Source organism: Megalopta genalis, chromosome 9, assembly GCF_051020955.1.
Source record: "Megalopta genalis isolate 19385.01 chromosome 9, iyMegGena1_principal, whole genome shotgun sequence".
NCBI lineage: Eukaryota > Metazoa > Arthropoda > Insecta > Hymenoptera > Halictidae > Megalopta > Megalopta genalis.
In genome coordinates, this window is record NC_135021.1 from 13846374 (window position 1) to 13866787 (window position 20414).

Sequence of the window (20414 nt, forward strand, 5' to 3'; positions counted from 1 at the left end):
GGCACCCTGGAGGGTGATACGGGTCCGTTTTTGGCGGCTATTCTACGCGATTTCGGCCCCTAGTACGTCGCTGACCCGTTCCGAGGGAGCAGCCGTGGGGAAATGAAACCAGTCAACTAATACGGCCCCCGTACGGCTGCGAAAGTGGCTCGTTTTCCTAATTATCGGGAAAGGGACGCCTAAGCGGAATCGCTAATGCGCGCGGACTTTACGAATGTTCGCTGGATCCCGCCGAAAAAGATTGCAACCTCGAGGGCCATTTGTTCCGCCCGAGAGCGTAATGTTTAACGAACCGATACTTCAAGCCGATACACTCGTGTCTTTTCTTTTCTTTTCTCTTTTCCATTTACTTAAGCTCGGCCATAGTTTGTGCAGCTGTACGTAGTCTGCTCCGTTCTTTAGAACGTGCGAAAATTCATGCGAACTTATAAAATCGCGACGGTCGAAACGTGTCGAGAATCTTTCTCTGATAAGCTTCTGATCTTTTATTTATTTATTTATTTATTTATTCATTTAGTCTCAGGAGAAATCCGTTGGCGCAAAAAGAAGGTAAGGGAAGACAAAATAAAAATTACACCGAGGAAAGTGTTGTCGCTTATATGGGATAGCAAAAATAATTGTATAATATTAAATTATAATAATATTAATGTTACATAATAATACATCATTTGATATGAAGTTTTCGTACGACCGTTTCTATTACGTTTTATACTCGTTGTAGTAAACTAATGAACTTTGTAACAAATGGAATGCTTCATATCAAATTATATGTTATTATTATGTATTCCTTAAACAATTACTACTGCGTGGTATACTAATTATAATAACCTAATAAACTGAAACGAGCTAATTACCTTTTAGATTACAGAATACAATACAAACAATGATCTAGTTACAAAGTATACAGCATAAATTTCGTCGGAAGGTTTGAGGATCACAGTAAAAATTAATATCGTTGCTAAAAAAAGCATACATTTCTAATCATTCCGCTGATACAATTATACCGACCATAAACGATGGTTCTAGAAAATTGTTAAGGATTCGAAGCATTCGACGGAGAAAAATTGGCCCGCTAACTGGCTGCGAACGCAGCTCGATTCGCGAGAGGGGCGAGGAGGAGAAGTGACGGAAAGGGAAATAGGGCGAGCAGTAGTTGTAGTTTTATGCGGCGCGTCGGCCAGCGTTCATAATCCATTTGGAATAACGTCGGAGCGGAACGAGCGGGACTAGCCCGGCAAGCGTGACGTTAATGAATATTCGAATTTCATTTTTTCAGCTTAATTCGGTTTCTCGCGCGGCCTACGTTGAGTGCTCGGCGCACCCTCGCGCGCTCTCTCTCTCGTTCGTCTAGCGTTGGTTTTATTATTAATCCTCGGGTTGGTACGCGCGCCAGCTGAAACGCGCAGTTGGATTTCATTATAGACAATATTAGAGCGAGCCTCGCCTTCCTACATTTTTAATTAACCGTCGCGGCGGGTTCTTTCTTTTTTTTCGACAGCGGTTCGCCGCGTGCGCTACACGGCTGAAATTTTGTTTTTTTTCCCCCGCGGGACTCCGCAGTTTCTGCTTCTGATCCTACACCGGCTCCTGCTTCTGCGTCTGCTGCTCCTTCTGCCCGTTTCGTGAAACGCGACCCGGTTCTGTCGGACGAAACAAGCGGGTTAATGAAACGTTTACGGGCGTGGTTAAAGTACATGGCCCGTGAAACGCATCGACTGCGACCAAGAACTCTCCGACGCGGCCCCGTGGCCTCCGCGGTCTCCGTCGCCTCACTTTTCAACTACTTTGCCCGAGGAAAGTTGCTGTTTCTGCTGCCGCCACCGCTGCCGGCCGCAACTGTGTCACGCAACGGACCCCGGATTCTCTGCAGATTAAACGAGAAACTTACGAGGAACCCGGCCTTATTACTCTCCGAGCTTCGATGGAACTTTCGCTGGGGCCACCTCGAATGAATTCAAATGGCAGGCTTCCGTCGAGACGTCCCACAGTGGTTGGTTTCCATTCCAAAAGGCGGAGAAATATAACATATAACATGTAACATATAACATATAACATATAACATATAACATATAACATATAACATATAACATATAACATATAACATATAACATATAACATATAACATATAACATATAACATATAACATATAACATATAACATATAACATATAACATATAACATATAACATATAACATATAACATATAACATATAACATATAACATATAACATATAACATATAACATATAACATATAACATATAACATATAACATATAACATATAACATATAACATATAACATATAACATATAACATATAACATATAACATATAACATATAACAACTAAAATTATATATTTATGCCTTACTTTTTCAGTTTATATCACTAGTACATACATATATTTGGGTTTTTGTTGGGATAGAATAATGAAAACAAAATTCTGCAGTGTTTTAATTTTTTATAAACAAATTTTTTTAAAGTACAATTTTTGTTTTCGATTCAATTCAATTCAATCGAACATCCTCTTCATTTTCATGTTACGTCATTCGACGTGAACGGGGTCGGATGTGAGCAAATGTCTGCATATAATACAACAAAAATAATCTATGATTATTCGCGTAACTCGATAGCCCATAAGTATCACGCTATGCTTTGTGACACGTGCCATTTTGGCATTATTGTTAGATAATTTCTCCAATAGCAGCTAATAGCAGCCAATTTTTATTTTCTTATTAATGTAAGACATTACTCTTCAAGATGCGATCAAAGCGAACACTGAACTCCACCGAACACATAATTGAAAAATGAAATGGAAATTCAATATATTCAATTGAACAATTACTACTGTGTGGTATACTAATTATAATAAACTAATAAACTTAAACGAGCTTATTATCCTTTAGATTACAGAATATAATACAAACGATGATTTAGTTACAAAGTATACATAGCTCAAAGCATGAACATAACTAAAAAAATGTGAGAGATAAAAAAGTGTCCTGTGACATAATTTAAGTATACATACTAAGTACATTAAATTCTTTAAAAATTATTGAAGCCACGTAGCCGTGTCCAAAATGAACAAATGGTAAAGAAGATCATAGTAAATAATAGGTGACACGTTTAATTGACTACTTGAGAATGAATTATGCATTATGGGGATATTTTTTAAGAGTGACTTTTTTCCTCTTTTTGTATGTAAACCGAGCACTGTGTGTCGGTTATACAGACAATATATCGATTATATTTCTTAAAACTTACAGAATTTAGTTTTACAATATTCGAGTACTATAGTTCGAATCTCCAAAACACCTTTCCAAAACCTAAAAGCATTCAAATTGACTCCGTTTTGTAAGTACACAATGAATTCGATCCCATCTCTAAAGGAAGGGATGAGGGTGGAAAGTCGCGCGACATCTTGAAAGTGCATCCTTTGACAAGTGCAACCATCTCGGACTCAAAAAGGGGACAATGTGCTCGTAAAAGCGGTCTCCACGCCTTCGACAGCGCCAAATGAATGCGCCTCGACATAGGGTGGGGGGATGATTTACGACATCCAGCCTATTTTCTCGGAGTTGTAAGGGCCAGCCCTTTGTAGCCCCCCGATGCTCGACGCATTCCCTCTATCCGGGAAAATTGTATCATTTCCGATGTATCATGTAGGCCCGTTTAATCATATCGATAAGCCTCCGTCGAGCGGAGCCGAGCGAAGTCGAGCGGAGCCGATCCGCGCCGCGGCGAAAACTCTCTCGGCGCCCTCCGCTCCGCGGCGGCTTAAATTCGCATAAGCATCGAAGTGCCCTGATCGAGAGACCGGAGCTAACTTTCATTAGAGCACCTTACCGACACGGTTAATCGTATTTCTGCCGGGGGATTCGGGTTTCCGCGTTCCCCCGCTGCCACGTTCCTCGAATACCGGGGAAACTATGAAATTTCAGCTCCACGCGGTTGCGATAGTTCGCCAAATTCTTTTGCGGCGCGTCTCCCCCGGGTGTCCCGTCGATTTAAATCGTCCTGTAGAAACTTTTTTCCAGCGAAAACTTTCGTCAAACATTTCCCATAACGGCTCCACCGTTCTCCGCTCCCTGTCGCATCTACGCTCGGTTCTTTTATCGACGTGGAGAACGTTCCTCGAGTCTATCACACGCTTCGGCTAAAAAAAAACCGCTTCCGATCGTTCCGGGTGTTCCCCGATATTCGAACATCAAACTCGTATTAATCGGATCAGTTTGCCGGTAAATATAACTCCGAGCAAATCGGCGCGATCGATCTGATATTTCGTACGTATTATTAATCCGGCCCGCCGGGCGCAATAAAGGACGCGTAACCCGTGCAAACAATTAATTCGTTTTATTGTTACACGCGCCGTGCTGTGAATACTTCGCGTTTGTAATCTCTTCGCGCGCGATCGATACATTGCGACGCGAGTGAAATATCAAGAGGCCGGAATGCTTGATTTTGTAATTTTATCGGCAAACGATCCGCCAACTTCATTAACACCTTCTTGACATTTACAGATTTCTGTTAATTTACATGTTCGATTGTTCGATCCACGTTTCCCCGCTTTGGATGTTCAGACTGGTCAGAGTTAGGTATTAAAATGATTAACCCCTGCAGGAACATAAGGTTGCTAAGAGTAAATATTAGTATGTAACTGTTTCTTTTAGTTTGCTTAGACGTAAAATAAATAAAAATCATAAGAAAAATACGTAACAATGTGCAGTTTTTATGGAATTTTATGGAAAATATTTTTCCCAATGGACTATGAAGGTAACACAAATTATAGTTAGGCTTATTATGCAATGTCTTCTATTTATTGGTTTATTATAACAAAATGTTAACTAAGATATTATGAAATTATGTTTGATTTATATAATAAAATATTATGAAATTATTTTAAATTATGAAATCAAATTATTATACGAAACGATGTGCTAAAATATTATGAAATTATTATAAATTATGAAATCAAATTATTATACAAAATGATGTGCTAATTATGATATTCTGCGAAGCAATTTGTTTTGGTTGCGACGCAAAGATGAACATTGTACATAGTACATATTATGTACATATTATGTGCTCTATTTTCTATGCAAAGTTTAGCACAATTTGCACAACTTTTAATTTTTTCCGCTTTTTGCATGTTGTGTGCTGGCAAATTGTGTTCTGCACCAAAAATAACCAATAATTAATTAGTTATTATTATTATTATTATTATTATTAATTATTTATTTAAATACGACAATCACCAATTTTAAGATGTGGAGAAATGTTTCCTTTAGTCGTGAAGGGGTTAAAAGAGAGAAGACATTTTCATGTGATATACGTTTCTTGTAACTAATTTAAACAATTTTTCTTCTACATAACAATCCGCAGTCTAGTCGTTCGGATACGATTTAGTTCTATGCTCTGGTTTTATGTTAGCTTTAATTTTAGGCTTAATCTCAGTCTTATTGTTTCAGCCATTGAAGAGGTGCTATCGCAAGTGTTATCGATGCAGAAGGTGTCGTGCAATGTAAATAGTTGTCGCATTGAATTCATAATATCGTCGAGAGTGTCATGATTCCCTAACAGCATTAAAATTAGTATATCTCCTAAACCAACGATTTTTAAACAAGTTGATACTTTTATGTAAAAGATATCAAGGTGCATCAATCGATGCAATAAAAAATAGACGATTCCGTGTAAGAAAACGTTAATGACCTGCACTACACGGACACCAAAAATAAAATTAGTATTGTTACGGCGACTTGTCCAAATCAAGTCGCTGTAATGTGAAACTTAAAGAATAATAGAAGATAGGGGTTGCCATGGAAAAAAGAGTGTCACCAACGGACAATCGAAGAGTCGAGATCGGACCGTCGAACGAGCAACATTTCAAATGGAAAGATCTAAGATATAATTGTATCGAGTTGTGTTATACTTTATATATTGTAAATAAATTGCCGCGACGCGAGAGAAATGGAGTAATTCGCAACAGTATTATCAGAATTTGCCAGTCCCGAAACAATTCAATTTCATCTGAAACATTTTTCGCCACGCTTAACAACAATGACGTTAATCCAGATGACAGTGATAACGTAAATCCATATGACCCACCCTGTATATTCATTCTGTCCTCTCGAATCTTATTATGTACAAATGGGCTCGCACAGCTCGTGTAACCACAAATCAAACGAAATCAAAGAAAATGGGCTTCTAGGATCGAGAGAGCGTTCTTTAACCCTTTTGCTACGGGCGGATTTTCCGCCGCGGTACTTCTGCTGGACGACGCCGATCGTTGCGGGGGTACCGCAGCGGAGAACCCGCCCGTAGCAAAAGGGTTAATCCAAATGAAGTTAAACAAAATTGAAAAAAATAAGGCATATCTATTTATCCGTTGCTGAGAGAAAAATAAGGTGAATTAGCTTTCTGCAGTAAGCACTGACTTTATTCGCTACAAACGATCGAACTTATGGAGGGCCACTATAGTGGCCCTTAGTACCTCGATGGCATCTTATGGAGGGCCACTATAGTGGCTCGTAGTATCGAAAGGGTTAAGGAATCCTTTGTTTCGGTTGTGTGCCAAGCCGAACCAATTCTTTCGACGACTTATCAACGCCGCCAGCCGGTTCTGGCAACTGGCAACATTTATGGGCCCCTTAATCCGCGGTTCCATTAACGGCCGGCAAACACCGCGACAAAGTGTGGCGCATTAGCGCGAAGTCAACCATAAAACTTCGCCGGGACGTTTAACAGCCATCGTTTCAGCCGGTTCCCGCGGCGCGGCGCGGCCCGGACTAAACTCGATCCGGCGTGCTCGCAGTTGCTCGGTCTCTCTGCACTGATTAAAGTCGTCATTAGAACCCATTATAAGCTCCCGCGGAATTTTCTGCCTTTGCGCGCCACGTTATACCGGAACAAAACACGAAATTTCATTAACAAGCTCCGTAATTCCGTCGCGACGCGAGACGCGACGTGCCGCGCGAGCAACCGGCGAAAGAGGTCTTCTCACTTTCCAGCACCAGTTTCCGGGCCCCAAATTGCTACTCTGTTCTGGTCTAACTGCCGCTAATTCGTCGGGAAACACTTGACATTCTTCGACGCGCGATCCGATTCGCGACAGCTGCGGCCCTAACGAACGTTCGCTCTCGGAGAGCTTCGTTTCTCGAAATTCCGGTCAGAGAATAACGGCAGAAACGAAGTCGAAACAATTATTACTGTAGGATCGGAGCTTTTAACACGGAACTAAATGATCGTTCTCACTTTTTTTAAATCGTTGAAATTACGGAGGACCCTTGCTTCATCAGTTAGATGCGCTTGGCGAGCATGCTCGTCGTAACACAGAATGTTGCTATTTCTTCACGACGAGAATACAGAAAATTCTCCTTAATTCGTGATCAGATTCTGCACGAAAATGGACAATTTGGGAAGAGGAGATTCTTCATAGTTACCGTTTTTATTGTTACCGGTTGTCAAGAACTGTAAAAAAGAGCCGCAAGGCTCTGATAATCGTATCTCCTCTTCGCAAATTGTCCATCTTTTTACCAAAATTAGTCTCGCAAAATTTACTGTACTCGTCTGAAACTAATTAAGAAGAATAGATACTTTGATATTCTTCATTAAACTACGCATTTTCTAAAAGTGGCGTATTTGAACAAAATATGAAGATCATCAAGCATGTACAGTATAATAACAGTTTAATAAATAAATAGCATATAATATACATATATTATATAATATATAATTATTATATTATTATATTATATTATTTTATATTATATTATATTATATTATATTATATTATATTATATTACATTATACTATATTATATTATACTATATTATATTATACTATATTATATTATATTATATTATATTATATTATATTATATTATATTACATTATACTATATTATATTATACTATATTATATTATATTATATTATATTATATTATATTATATTATATTATATTACATTATATTATATTATATTATATTACATTATACTATATTACATTATGTTATATTATATTATATTATATTATATTATATTATATTATATTATATTATATTATATTATATTATATTATATTATATTATATTATATTATATTATATTATATTATATTATATTATATTATATTATATTATATTATATTATATTATATTATATTATATTATATTATATTATATTATATTATATTATATTATATTATATTATATTACATTATACTATATTATATTATACTATATTATATTATATTATATTATATTATATTATATTATATTATATTATATTATATTATATTATATTATATTACATTATACTATATTATATTATACTATATTATATTATACTATATTATATTATATTATATTATATTATATTATATTATATTATATTATATTATATTATATTATATTATATTATATTATATTATATTATATTATATTATATTATATTATTTTTATATTATATAATATAATAAACAGTATAATAACAATTTTCAAAGAGATTGCCACAGCTAACTGATTAAGAAACGATACAAACTGTATCTTTTTATTATAGGGAACGTTGGAGATTTAGGTCCGCTGCACGCACGCCTTTGTTCGTGCTCATCATCGAAGAACGCAAATGTCGGCCTCGAATGCTTCTCGACTACACGCGAAGCTGACGGAGAGGAGGCGACGATCGAGGGGAAACCGAGGAATTCGAGATCGAGTGGCATCTCGTCGTCGGTTGCGTGGCCGTGTTTGCACGTTCCGTCGCCGGCTCGCGCAATTATTTCAGCTGGTCGTTCTGGTCGGTCTTTAGGAGCGGAAGTTTTGGAACTGTTCGGCACACGGGGAACGTGCAAACATTTAGCCGTGGGTTTCTGAGGGAGCCGGGGCAAAGCTTTGGAAAGACAGAGAACCGGTGTCGCAATATCCTGCCGTTATTTAGCATTTATCAGAGGACGGGCTAATATCGCGTGGTCGTCGCGATCGCAAAACTTGCACGGAAAATTAGACGACTTCGGTTCCGCGGCGAGCACGAGGAGGGAAAGAGAGGAAACGGACCAAGGTCGTGTAATTTCGAGGATTACGGGGAAAGAGGTCTGCCTCGCGGAAAGGCGCGGCTGGTTGACACGGGGCTACGCGTGTAATTAGAAAAGTCGTTGAATCGCTGCGAGCCGGGGCCGGTGATTGATCGTGCGGCCGGCTTAAATGAAGCGACTGACCGGCCGTCGTCCAGCGTCGTGCCGGTGGCTCGTAATTATCGAGAGACTCGGTTAATTGGCTTGACCGGCACGGCGGGGGCCGTGAGCGTAGGCTACCGGCATTCTCAACGTGTTCCGCTGTAATTTAAAGTAATGCAATCCGGTTTCTAATTAGCCTGCTCTCTATTAAAACGTCCAGAAAACTGTCGAGCCCGCAGTTCCGCGCATTATGCGCGCGACCATCCGGTGATTTTTCACCTGACCCTCTTAATTAGCTTCGCGCTGATCGATCGCGGCCGACCGCTTCGTTCCGCTTGTCGCGCAAATTTCCCGGTTTTTGTCCCGTCGGTCGACACCGGGGCAGAGACAGACCCGCTTCCTCTCCGGTCAATCGGCCAATTAAAATAATGCTATTATCTTTTCCGGTTTATCGGAAACCTTTCGAGCCCGGAACCACGGCGAGAATTAATGCCGAGCTGGTTAATCCCGACCGGATGTTTCTTCATCGACGCGTGTCGCGCTTCGATCTGTCCCGATTCATCGTATCATCGATTTTTCCGAACTATGCGAATAATTGGCAGCGGCTAGAAGAGTCGATAATCCAGTTACGTATTACGTTCCCTGCTAAAAGTGACGTTCTGTCGATCCAAGAAGATGCGTACGGTTTGGTCGTTGTCGTTACTAATGTAATATAATTTCGACGTTTATTTAACGGGGTTAGAGACAAATTTATATTTATATTCCCAGAGAATCAGAACACAGTATTACGACCCGACGTATTTTATTATTTATTGTCTCGAAATCGGTGTTTTTTTCCAATGACACCAGTCTCGCTCGTCTGTATAAGTATAAACAGTATTCTTGTACAGGAGATTCATCGTATCCTTTATGGTCGAGAAAATTGCGTCAACAGAATCACTTCTAATGTAAATCAATATTGCAATATATTAAATTTTTTTTGGTGTTTTTAGCAGTTTTCTAAGCTTGAGAACTTCAGGTTGTTTAAAAGAGTATTAATCGATGTTGTCGTTATTATATAATCTTGTTATTGTTTTATTTGTTTATATATATATATATATATATATATATATATATATATATATATAAATTCATAATATATATGTTATGAATATATACAGGGTGGTCCAACCAAATAAGACCACCTAAATATCTCCTCTAATTGCGGGGGTACAAACAAATTTTTTATGCTATTTCAATGGTTTGGAGAAACCATCTTATTGCAGAAATATTTGTTCTCCAAGGTAATTTTTTTTTGGAGTTTACAATATGTACATTACATGACCTTGAAGTGACCTTCGAGATCAAAACTGAAATGGAAACGACAAATTTTTGTCTATCGAGACTTTAGAGACGAAAACGTCGTTCGGAAATCTGTAAGTGTAAGTAAACATGTTTACTATCGCACACGAAATCCCATCATGAAATTTGTAAGACTTATAATTATATTTGTAAGACATATATATAAACAAATAAAACAATAACAAGATTATATAATAACGACAATATCGATTAATACAGTACAAATACACGTATTGTATTAAATAATAAATACTGTAAATAAATACTGTACAAATATATATAAATATATAGGTACATCACACCCGTACATGTCGAAATTAAATTAAATATTAGTACTCAAAGGAAACGGTACAACGGCGAAATACGATAAAGTAGAAGTATGATATACAAAGCAAATGTTGAAGAGACAAGTGGTATGAATTATAATCTTACTATAAATTAACTCAACCGTAAATTATCTTAACAACAAATTTAGTCAGGAAACAATAACATAAATTCAGTTAGGAAACAATAACACTTCCTGCTTCTCAGAATCAGGAAACTATGACTTACGCCACTATGATTCTGACCCGCTCAATTGTGCAAGAGAGAGAGAGAGAGAGAGAGAGAGAGAGAGAGAGAGAGAGAGAGAGAGGGAGAGAGAGAGCGCTGTATAATGAGAGGAAAAGGAAGTCCCAGTGACCAAAAATATCGGTCGGCGATCGACGTCGATATCGACGGCGATGAATGGCGCTGGGATTTGGCGCTGGCCGGCTAATCGTAGCGATAGAATTCGAACGAGCTTTGCACGATTGGTCTGTAATGATCGGGCGCGTCCAGCGACGAGGGATACTTCTGCAACAATGCTGCCGCGTCCATTGAACGTGGATACCGCACCGATCCCGGCACAAGGGCACAGGCCTCGGGGTCCAGGGAACGAGGACGAGGACGGGCACAACGCGCCAACACTCGCAGACGTTTGCGTGCGTCTACTGATTGACCCTTTGTATTAACCCAGCGCTAACTGGCTGAATCTGCGACGATGTTCGATCTGGTGTCCATTGTGGCGACGCTCGCTGGCGCCGCTTTTCGACTGAACTCAAACGAGCGAAACTCCAACAAGACAGCTGGAGGTTTACTATTTACACAGAGCCCCCCTGCACGACCGTGCGGGTTCCTTCGACTCGGCAAATAAACACGGATGCGAACCAACGCAACTATTGTCGATCGGGATTCTACTCCAGTCCGCGTCTGTTCGACTTTGGAAATTTCGTTTCTGCAGGTACCTCACGAGGCATCGAAAACCACGAGACAGAACACCGTCGATAGAAATGAACCTTTTAGGCACGACGCGCCACTATAGTGGCTTCCACGGATGTCATCTCTCAGACCGACGCGCCACTATAGTGGCTTCCGCGGATGTCATCTTTCAGAACGACGCGCCACTAAAGTGGCTTCCGCGGATGTCATCTTTCAGAACGACGCGCCACTATAGTGGCTTCGCGGATGTCATTTTTCAGAACGTCGCGCCACTATAGTGGCTTTCGCGGATGTCATCTTTCAGAACGACGCGCCACTATAGTGGCTTCGCGGATGTCATCTTTCAGAACGACGCGCCACTATAGTGGCTTTTGCGGATGTCATCTTTCAGAACTACGCGCCACTATAGTGGCTTCCGCGGATGTCATCTTTCAGAACGACGCGCCACTATAGTGGCTTTCGCGGATGTCATCTTTCAGAACTACGCGCCACTATAGTGGCTTCCGCGGATGTCATCTCTCTGAACGACGCGCCACTATAGTGGCTTCCGCGGATGTCATCTTTCAGAACTACGCGCCACTATAGTGGCTTCCGCGGATGTCATCTCTCTGAACGACGCGCCACTATAGTGGCTTACTCTAGTATTGGGTTGGCAACTAAGTAATTGCCGATTTCAGTTATAGATGTCTCTCACTCCCATTTTTATGATATCCGTAAATGTTATATTATAAAATTATTATTATTATTATGTTATTTTTTATTATCCGTGAATGTTAGCAACTGGACAAATTGAATGCAGCGGTCAAGGAAAAGCGACCAGAATTGGTCGATCGTAAAGGTGCCATTTTCCAGCAGGACAATGCTAGGCCGCACACGTCTTTGTCCACTCGGCAAAAATTGATGGATATTGGTTGGGAATCGATGTTACACCCACCATATAGCCCTGATCTCGCGCCATCGGATTACCACTTATTTCGATCCCTGGACAACTCCCTTCGTGGTAAAACTTTTAATGATGTTGACGCTGTAAAATCTCACTGAACTCAGTTTTTGGCCGAAAAGGATCAGACTTTCTACGAGCGTGGAATTTTCAAGTTGTCAGAGAGACGGCAAAAGGTCATCGAACAAAATGCAAAATACATTACGGATTAAACTTCGTTCCAAGTAAACAAAATTTTTTATTTCATTGAACAAATCGGCAATTACTTAGTTGCCAACCCAATAACTTACTCGCTCATCGCTTGAATCAAATAATCGTCTTCATATGCATTGTTTCACACTTCTTTTGTCTTCGCATCGATTTACAACAGTCTTAACGATATACAGACAGAATATACGGTATCAGACTTTGTACAGTAAATATCAGACTCTGCCGCCCAGAGAAATAGCCTCGCGCAGAATTCAGCCGTACCTAAAAGATTAAACAGTAAATTACGCTTTACTGCGGTTCCATAGCCTATCCACGGCCTACTAATTGGAGGACTGCAGGATTAGAGCACCTCCGGGGATTAGCAGAATTTCGTAGAGGCTCTCGAAGCGTCTGTAAGACGCTCAGAGATCCCCAGAGGTCACGACTGGCCCTGCGGCGAGCGTCACGATTCAGGCCCTTCAATCGAGGGCCTTTGGAATATCCAGCAGTCCCTGGAGATCCTCGAGAGGACTCCAGCAACCCCGAGGAATTCGTAGGGACCCTCGAAGGGTCTCGAATCACCCGCAGTAGTGTCTCTCGAGCTCGAGATCTCCTCCGAACCCGATGTCTGCAGGAGGGTCCCATGGAAAACACCGACACATATTTCTTCGACACGCTATTCACAGATAGCATCTCGCCGACTCCAGATTGCACCGACAAACTTTAGTCAACAACGAGATTGTAATCGAGAATGAAATATCCGAGAATTTTTAAAATAGTGTTCTATTTTAATAAAGGTCTAAGCTGGACTTAAGCTAAATGCCTTTGAAAAGTATATACACTGCTCAAAAAAATGATAGCATAGAACAATTTTGGATAAAAATTGGCCAACTTTGACCGACGATAACTCCGCGAAAAATCATCGTAGCATGACGGTCTTCCGTTCAACTTAAGGTTCGAAGCCTCTACTTTGAGGCACTATTTCTGGTTATTATGTCTGATACATCCTCACCACTGAAACCCTTTAAATCCGAGGCATATAAAGTGATGTTTATCATATAAAAAATTGCCAAGTTTGACGAAATGTACCGATTTAGTAAAATGTTTTTCCGACATGCGGTTTGCAGTCGAACGAAGTTTCATCTTCGCCCATTAATTTAAAAACAAGAGAAATACGGCTGCGATCTTTTTTCGCGAAGTTACAGCACTTTAAAGTAACCCTTGCGTTTTTATCACGTACCGCCAGCATTGGCGCTATCGTATTGCGAAAAAAAGTCGCAGTTACTTTTTCTGTCCAAATCAAAGAGAAATTTTATTTCAAAATTCGCAACGTTCCATTCAATTCCATTTAATTCGCCCTTGCGTCTTCGACGCATGACGATAAACAAACGTTCGCGTTATTATTTCGCGAATCGCAACCGAAGTCCAGTTTCATTGAAATCGTTCAGCCGGAGGAAAGCGGAGAAGCCTCGAAGCAAGAAACGTTTTCAAACTCTAGAAACACCGATGTATCTACGAGCTGAAACTTCGCCATCGACGCTTTCGCAGTTTTTCCACGATCCAAGGATTTCGGGCCGGGCCGTTGGCGGAAAGACGAGGACCGAAAGGCACCGGTTCGCCGACTCGGTTCGAGGAGTTTGAAGGGATTTAAATAGCACTCGCGCCGCCACTCCTCGGTTTACTTCGGCCGGCTAATAGAGTTTGCCGGGACAATGTTTAAGAGGTTTATCGGCGGCGAATTGCTGGGAAGCAAACCGACGGGACGGATCGACGTTGATTCGAGTTTCCCGGCGAGATAATGCAGCCGGGCTCCGGCCGCGCGGAAACTGAAGGAATCCCGGAAAAATAATTGCGTGGAACACAATCTGTCGGGCTTCCAATTAGAACTTCTTTTCACCGCGGCTGCTATTTGTTTCGCGGAACTTTCGGGCAACTTTTTAATTAAATTTTATTCATTAACGCGAATGTAGAACGGAAATGGAAACCCCGGGCGTAGCGCCGGTCGCTTGATAAGACGCAAGATGTCCCGGCGAAAACGCGCGAGGAGTTTATTAAACGGAACCGCGCTGGAAATTGGACGGGGCCGTGGATTAATTTTTAGAAAAGCTCTCCCCGCGCGTTACGTTCGCGGCCAGATCATAATAATTAAACTGCCGCAGGTACCGCGGCCGCGACGAAGTCGATACGCCGGGAAATAGAGGTGCAAGACCGGCTAAACGATCCGGCGAACTCCTCCGCGCCGGGAACGTCCGGGAAATTATGGAAATTTTCCTCGTAACATCGCATTATATTCAATTTCGTATTTTCGAGTCGGTCGAACTTCGGTTCCGGTCCTCGCCGGGATTAAAGTTCCGCCGGATGAAATAAAGGTAACGAGCGGAGACTTCGAATATTTTCGCGACCGGGGACCAGCGATGAAATTTCAGGACCAAGGAGAGCTTAACAAGTGTTTCGAAACACGCTGAAACGCTGAGTGCTGTCCTGTCACGTTCCGCTTATCCCGTCTCGGTCAGCAGGCGACACGCCGCGGGCCCGTTAATCCTGCGAAAAATTGTCTCCAGGATCCTTCGCGGGTCCTAAAGGATGCGCGAACTTTGCGGACTGTCCGGCACCATTCGAGCACTTTCCGTCTTAATATCAGCCAATTAAAAGTTCCCCCAGTTTTTCGGGAACAATCGGACGGGGAATCTTTGCAGGCAGCTGGTCGCTCGCGCCACCCCGCGATGAAACTTTGCAGACGTTCCCTTCTCTCGACCGGAAAGACCTCACAATCAGAGTTGCTTCCTGCGTCTGCTAAACTGCCGCACGGCTACCGTCGCAATTACCGGGCTTATCTGAAAGTGCCGGCAATTTCTTAGAGCCGACTGACAGAGATATCTGCGCGGCACCTCGTAACGAATGCGGGCAATTTTTATTATTTACGAATAGAATCGCGTTCGCGATTACGATGGAATATTTTGTGGCGGGGCTGCGCGCGGTGACGCGACTCACCGCGCGATTCTAGCGAATAACAAATTATACTCGTCGAATGCTGCTTTCGATGTTAACTGTTACGGTATTTTTTTTAATGGAAGGTACCGATTGTTATGTTTTCAACTGTTTTAATCGCGAAAAGATTGCTTTTTAATTCTCTTAATGTTTAGTTTTGGAAATCTTTTTCAGTCGAACTGACGGGGGCATTGTATTTATCAATTGTTCATTAAATTATCAATTGATTTATATATGTATATGTACTTTTTTACGCAGAAAAACGTTCATATACGTTTGAATGGAACGTTTCTCCGTTCCCGCGGATAAAGACGCACAGGTTCAGCATCGTAGTTCACTTTACGTTAAAAATATGAAAAAGTATTAGTTATAAGATTTATGATTATTAGACATTTTTAACTTCTCCGGGCAAGTACTATTGGCCACACAAATCTTAATCACTCTTTACGAGTGACTCCAAAGTAAAAAATTTACTTACACAATAGTTTGCGAATGCTTCGCACTTCCACTTTGCAGGAATTAGAGAACATAACCTAATTAACAAAGTGACGCAAAGCGAATGACAAATCCGCGCAAATCTCTATACTTTTCGTCGAGAAACTAAATTGCATGAAGTGGAAAATTGGCAATTTTTAAGTGTAGCGATCTGATACGAACAAAAAATCTGTAAACGCTTCGAAAATCGATTCAAAGAAAGTTCATACTTTTATGCACAAAATCACCGAACGGCAAAATAATTCAATTGTCGTTTACCGAAGACAAAAACCGACAAGAACCGACGAACTCTACTTCTTGAGACGATAGCAATTAGAAACATTTGTGTATACAGGGTGCTCCATAATTATGTCCTATATTATGGCGCGGATTGCATTTTCGCTAAGTAAATAATTACCTTAAACGACCTCAGAAACCAGTCACACGCTCTTTACTTCATGTTCTTTTTTATAGCGTGATATTGCTTGCATCAAGACGATTTCGGCGACTTATAATATTGTGACCCTGGGAACCTGGGATGACCCTGGCAATTAAAAAATGAGTTGAAATTTAAAGAATACACAAACAACGTATATTACCTTACTTTATTACAAATACCCAAAGAGCCGAGCACCGTTCTGTATTCTTTATATTTCAACTGATTTTCAAGGTTATTCGTCTACTTAAAAAATTCATCCTACCGTATGGAACTTCATTTGGGCATGAATAGGGATCTAGGATCTTGAGCAAGCTGTACGTTAAGCAGTAAAAGTTCCAGAAAAATTGAATTTCAATTTGCTAGAATCGCGGCTCGGCCCACTGTGCGACGCGCGCCGTTTCGCTGAAAATCTGTAAACGGATGGGAACGGGGGAATCGCAGGAGGAGCAAAACGATCGAGGCTAATTTTCCCTCGAAACCGGTCGATTCTATTTGGCAGGGATCCCCCGGTTTCAGCGGCAGCGAAATAGCCGGCTCGCTGGCTCCGCCAAACCCTTTCTCCCCTCGTTTCGAGTTACCATAGACGTCGCGTTTTCAAGGAGCCGTTTTAATTAATCCGAGAGTCGACTGACGCTAATTACCTCTCTTTCCAGCGAGACTTTCTCGCGCGTTCTCCGCTTTGTAACATCAACCGGTCACCCTCTCTTCAATCTTCCGTTAGATTTCGCCCGCCGTAGGCGTGCACTTGGACGCCGCCCTTCCTCCTCTCCACCCCACCCACGCCGTCCTCTTCATCCCCTTGCCCTTTCGTCGCGCCATCTTTCTGTTTTCATTCCGGAGCCCGCTCCCAGAGTATACACTTTTTGTTCGCGGTTTAATGATGCGGGAAAATACCGTCCGCGTTCCACGATTTCTTAATACCTTGCCCTTTCCATCCTCCCTTTCTCAACCAGCAGAAGCGGCCTTTCAACGTGGACTTGGAAAGCGCAACAACTCAATTAAAACGTTTAAGCTATTTTTAACTGCAGAACCCGACAATCTCGTTCGGCCAGATACGAATGAAAAGATCTGTTCAGTAATCGGCGATGAAAATGATCACAGTTTCGCTTTTGGCAGAGAACGCGCCGGTGAATGATAACAAGAAGTCATTTTTTGGTTTTCGTTGTCTGTATTTCATCATAACATTTCCACGGACGAGGATAGAAATTCCATCGCGACATACAATATTTCTCGAAAGTTGTTCAACACGTTCAGCGCCGACAATTGCGACCACTAAAATTCCCACGAAATAAAAGCAATTTAATGAATTAAACCGAAACTAAAAAGTTGGTGCTTATAATACGACATTAGAACTCTTTCGCATTCGAAACAACCTAGTCAACTTCAGTTTGTTCGAATATATTACAATGACAATGAATTTTCAAAATTGGCGAAAAATTAGTGTCACCCATATGTGACCGACGTGGCGCTGAACGCGTCAAACGGAACAACCACCGCAATTGCCACACCGGCTCGTGTCGATCGTTCCCTTTAATCGCTCTCGAGATCCGTAATCGACCGATTCGGACAGGCACGGGCTAAGTCTTTCGTCAATTCCGCATATCCAAGATCGACAGAATTTTGTTCCTCCGACATCGCTTCTTAGACGACGAAGAGACTGCAATTGTCGCCTAGTTCCGAGCTGCGAGACGTCTCTCCGACTCTCGACGCGTTCTCCGTCGAGATGAGAAGTTCGGTGACCTTTCGAATGTATCGAAAATCGGAACATCTTCGGAGCAAAAGCTGTCGCCCGCGCCCGCACCGGACTGGATCCGTTGTTTAACCTAACGTGTCGTTACAACGAGGAAGTGAGAGAGTTCTTTACTTATGTACATTCGTAAAAAAGTTCTTACACCGCGAACAGTCGAGCTATAATAACGTCGCTTATCTTTACAAACTACGAGACGCTGATCTCCGTTGACGGACTCTATAAAAAATGCTCGCTGACAGTGCATACTCGCGTACATAAGTCGCCGGCCACTCGAATCAGCTAATGTCAAATTATTTTAGCTCGTTTAGCGTGTATGGACACGGAGAAGACGCAAGATTGTAGTTTTTAATTTTCTGTTCTCCAAAAACAATTGCAAGTCCAGCATTTTATTGAATCGAAGTCAATATTAGACAGATAGAAGATCCTTTTTTTTGAAACGAGGCTTAGAGTTCCATCGTTTTCGAGATCATTAGCGGCACGTTGGATTTTTCTCTGTATACTTTGTCGAATAGTTGGACTTTTCGTTAACTAGTTTACGTACTGATCATACGGTTACTAGAAATGCATCGTCCTAATGACCAGGCGACCGATGACTTAGGCACACGAGGGTGCATCCGTTATGTACAGTGCGTTATGCGCGACGTACAATGAAGGTTTCTCCGCTAATCGTTACGATTCAGGTGAAAGACACACGCTATACATGGAATTCTAAATATATTGTGTTTCACGCGTCTCTGCTGCCTTCTGTTCCTTCACTTTTGTACTTTGAACGGTTTCCTTTGGCATCGCCGTTGGGTTCTCCTCTGCCGTACGCGTTCAAGGATTATTCTTTACGCTACTTACTGCAACTACGACAGTCACCTCCGAAACAAGCCGACGCGTGTCTCTCCATCGAATTTCCACAGAGCCACTGAAATTTCCCAAGGAGCCGTTCCTTGCAAAAAGATCTTCCTTGTAAACGCATTTCCACGTTGTTCTCCGAACGAATGTACCTGTATCAGATGTTGACAAATTGCTGCATTATCGTGGATTCGGATCGATATTATTTGCGAATCCATATAATTAATGGAATATCGTGTAAACAGGCTGGCTTTATGGAAACGTGGAGCACTGTGTCGCGTTGCACACACGCAAACGAAACATTAACCCTCAACCGGGCTGTCGATTACAGTTGCATAAACGATTTCCCAGGCACGCTGCTGCCCCCAGCTGATTCTACAAGACTATTTCTTATTTATCATGCGACAATTTCAAAGAGGAAATATGAAAGCCACGATTATGTAATGTAAAACGATTATGTAATGTCCAACGCGCTGCACGAACATCGTGCTCGATGGATTAATACAGGTCTGCGTGAATTTTTAAATAATTGCATAAACGTACGTTAACGCATGACTCGTCCAAAATCGCGCGGGACCGCCGCGGCCATCCTAAAATCCGGTTGAGGGTCAAAGAACGATTCGTTACGAGACACGCTGGCAGCGAGCACGCGTTCTCTATTTCCGACGAGCTACGACCAAAGCGTTTCGCTCTTCGTTCTCAGTCTCCGAAGAGTAGCTGCTGATCAGGATAAATTGGACCGTCAGACTTCGCCTAAGTTTCCTGGTCCCACGGGTGCAACGGAACCTATTATGCACCGGATGAAAGCAACAATCGTCGTTACGATAACAGAAGTTACGAGATGCGCGGAACTGCTTTCGAACGCGCGCTATCGTCCGCGAGCGTTGAAGTATTCGAACCGACCGGGCTGTGATAAACGATTCAATTCCTGTTGCTCGACACAATCGACGCAGAAAACTTTTCCACGAAGAACCGCAGTCCGTTGATAGGAGCGGAGTTTCGAGCGTCGAAGTAACGTGGCTGTGGACGGTGCTGCGCGGACAGAATACGAAA

At 41.6% G+C, this 20414-nt stretch overlaps 1 protein-coding gene across 1 annotated transcript in view; it reads right to left on the minus strand.

Annotated features, from left to right (window-relative positions):
* Window positions 1–12899: 12899 nt before the first annotated feature.
* The window catches only part of LOC117224465 (zwei Ig domain protein zig-8), a 142356-nt gene continuing 134841 nt past the window's right edge, over window positions 12900–20414 (minus strand). Inside the window, exon 7 of the mRNA XM_033477423.2 lies at window positions 12900–19513. The gene's annotated coding sequence lies outside the window, so the exon portion shown is untranslated. The remainder of the gene's footprint in view (window positions 19514–20414) is intronic.